The sequence below is a fragment of the Patella vulgata genome, chromosome 8 (assembly GCF_932274485.2).
Source record: "Patella vulgata chromosome 8, xgPatVulg1.2, whole genome shotgun sequence".
In the NCBI taxonomy this organism is placed as follows: domain Eukaryota; kingdom Metazoa; phylum Mollusca; class Gastropoda; family Patellidae; genus Patella; species Patella vulgata.
The window spans coordinates 5059551-5063597 of record NC_065886.2 but is presented as its reverse complement, the minus strand read 5'-3'; positions in this window follow the sequence as shown (position 1 = coordinate 5063597).

Sequence of the window (4047 nt, the reverse complement as noted above, 5' to 3'; positions counted from 1 at the left end):
AACCATAATTAAAAAAAATTCGGCGTAACTGTTCTTGAATACGACTCAAGGTATGTAACAAATTGAGAATATGTTTTAAGAAAACGTGTTATTTTGAGTTTTACCTTTAACATCGATAGTAATATTAGTTGTATTAATTCCAAGTCCTTCACAAGTCCAGACACCACTATCTCTAATTCTCGACACACTAGGTATATTAACAGACATACTAGTATTAGATTTACTGGCTGTATAGGTGTTGAATGCAAAAGTAATGGAGCATGGATGATTTGACAAATCAAGTCTACAAGATGCTACTTCTATACCAACTTTAAGTACTGACGTTCCACTAGTACCAGTACATGTAACTGATGCTGATTCACCTTGAATCCATGTAGATGGTTGTATATTTATACTTAGCACACCTGTAATTATAAATACAATTTATACCTAGCACACCTGTAAATACACATACAACCGACGGATTTAAAGACGAGAATCTGAATAAGACCGAAAGTGTACAAAAAAAGCAATTGTATAATTCCACAAATGTTGTCGTCGTCTTCAGAGAATCTTTACACTTACGTGTAGCTTCGAGATGACCCTAAATTGCCAAAAATGTTCATTGCCACTGTTGATACTTATTCCGAAAAGATCAGATCAGATCGCCAAGTTTACTGGTTAGCATACATGTGTTATGAGACGGAAGTACGCACATATATTGTTGACTGTCAAGAAGGGATGTTAAGTTCCGGGTAGATCAGTAGTGCCAGGGTCACGAGAGTGTGTAAACTATATATTGATGGAAAATTATTTGGAACACGTTATGAAGAGTAATCGCTCACATTATCATGATTTGGTATACCACAGGGATCTGTCTTAGGACCTATGTTTATGCACAGGGTTTAGTCGTGAAGATTAATCTTAACGGGATGATATAATATCATACATTGTACAACATCTAACTAACGTAAGTAAATCTAGACGAAAGGATTAATGTTAGGTTCCCACTATCACGAGTCGTGCTGCGATTGAAATCGTGGTTTTAATCGTGGAGTAATCGTGGTGGACCTGAAATGTCTTATCATATATTGAGGTCAGTAGTAGCAATCCTGTTGATCGTATCGAAACGTATCCGAACGTATCGTGGACTCAATAGAGACAATCATATCGTAACGCATCGCAATATGTGTTTACAACTTGATAAAACTTACCTTGTACCAAACACAGAAGACGAATAACACGGGACATGAGACACATAGACATTATTACTGTACAGTATGTTCACTTAGAAGACACGACCACAAAGAAACACACGACAGTCTTACTACACAGTCTCTTCATTGATAGATCTACACAGTTTAATAATAACATACATACTATTACCTATACTAGATCATTGATAGATTGACATAGTTTAACAATAACACACATATATATTACCTACACTAGATCATGGATGAATCGGATATATTACACTACAAACAGAGTTACTTTATAAATATTCTCATACTTAATCCATATATACAATAGATGATCAATATTGACGGCATGAAGACCACACCACAAGACAAACCTACGGACACCACACAATATACACAGCACAACTCAAACAACAAATGTAAGCATCTACTGTGGTGTGCAGTCCCAGGTCTGTTGTGATACTGGCTTCACTCAAAATGTAACATTAATAGACGCAATCCAAAATAGGGAGAATATTTCCTAAATCACACACGATCACTAAGTATTACAAATAATATTCTCTTAGTTAATTATTGTAACATTTACGATAATATTTAAAATATGTTACAAAATATAACACGGGTGTAATTTACTTCCTTCTTTCAACCTCTGACGTCATATCTTATATCTTCGATTGGCTTCAGTTCAGTTGATATCTACGTTCATTAATGTAATACTTTATGGTGGGATTTAGTGTAGACGGGGCTAGTATTCGATCAATCCTTTATTTCTAAAATAGGGTTTGATCAGTGATTCTCAGCCAGTGTGCTGCGAAATCTACCTAAGTGTGCCGCGAAATTTTGAACAGCACACTAATAAGAAAATGCGAAAAACCGCGTGATCCCAATTGCGTATTCACTGGTGTGCCTAGCTGTGTTTTTCTTTATTTAGTTTTGAGTTGTTCTATGTGTCTTGTCTGTGTCTACAGGTGTATGTCATCTTACTTATCATGTTTTTATTTTCTAAAATTCAAATACTTTTCATATATATTAAGCCAGGTGTGCCGCTATTTTTTCATGTGTTCCAAGGTGTGCCGTTGGCAAAAAATGGTTCAGAACCCCTGGGTTGGATAGACGGTTGGTCTCAGGCTTTCGCTGTTAATCATACGGCGAGTTTTCTATGCGAGCTCGCGTCTTCATTAGCCCAGTCGGAGCAGAACCCATTTCATTTCTATGCGAGCCAAGGTATTCCAATTTCTTCCACGTCCCGAAGGCCACATATTAGCCCCGAAAGGATCTAGTTAATCTTGAGTTAATCCCCCATAAAACAGTGTCTCGTCGTTCGGATGGGACGAAAAACCGAGGTCCCGTGTCCACATTGTCGGTACACGTAAAAGAACCCTTGGCAGATGGAATTCGATATAAGAGTAGACCGTTGTGCCGCTGTCCGGGCAAAATGTCCATAATAGCACACTGTATGGCGTATGTCAGCCTTGATTATCCCAGGCGGTGCAACATAGAGAAGTTAAACTCCATTTTATTCCATTTTTAAAACTATATAACACAATAGGGTCAAAGGGTAATTATTGAGACTCTGACATTGTCATTTCTCATATGTCTCGTTTTCTATGATTCGGGGAGGTCGGATGGCTGAATGGTGAGCGTGTGCACTCTGTATCATAAGGCCTGTCATTGAGTCAACTGGCGTGGTTTCAAGTTCCCGGTTGTACGTGACAAGGAGTTGGGTCGCCTGTCCAAACTCGTAGGTTTTCTCCGGGTCCTCCGGTTTCCTCCCACTTATAAAGACCCCTACGCGTAAGCGAATTATTGAAATAAAATTGAACCATGTGTTAGTTCCTAAATGACTAGTTTGTGTCGAGTGGACGTTAAACCCCATTTCCCTCTCTCTTTCTCTTTCTTTTGCTAGGATTCCTGTTTCTTAATACGTTTCCCGGGAATTAAATTTAATTTGATTTAATCAAGAAAGGATAACAAATCATGGCTTATACTTTTACTATATAGTTTAATATAGTTTAATAGCGTACATGAAGGTACATTAGAACATAATATACATAGTTAAATACACTAATAACATAATCAGCTAAACAATATATATAATACAACAAGCTAAACAATATATATAAATACAAAACAAATATCAATAACATATTATATAGTTCATAGTAAATGCTTTTAATAATAATAAGAATAATATTTAATAATGATAATATTATTATTATTATTATTATTATTATTAAATCATTATTGTATAAAACAAATATCAATAACATATTATATAGTTTATAGTAAATGCTTATATAATAATAACAATAATATTTAATAATATTATTATTATTAATATTATTATTATTAATATTATTATTATTATTAAATGCTTAAATGCAGAGATTCAGAGACTACGGTCAATAATTATACCCAAAAAGAAAATTATCTGAACGATTAAAGCGATTAAATGGAATAGTAAATTCATGTCACTTTCAGATGGTTTACTCTGTCAGGGATGTCTCCTAGAACTTATCCTCTAAAACACGTGATTATTCAATACATGCAACTTGGATTGGTGTAATCACGAGTTGTCTGTTGAATGCTGGGATATAAGGACACCCATATCCCAATGAACAGGGGCCTGTTTCACGAAATTTTAACTAAGATAAAATCCAAATTTTAGTAATTTGATTGGATAATATTAGATTGATTGTAGTGCTTAGCCAATTAAATTTGAAGTATCTACTAAAATTTGGATTTTATCTTTAGTTAAGATTTCGAGAAACAGAGCCCGGGCCTCATATCTTACAGGTTTTTACTAAATACAATTGCTGCCTCACAAACACAGGCCAGCGACGTTATAAGAATAGGACCAACTGCA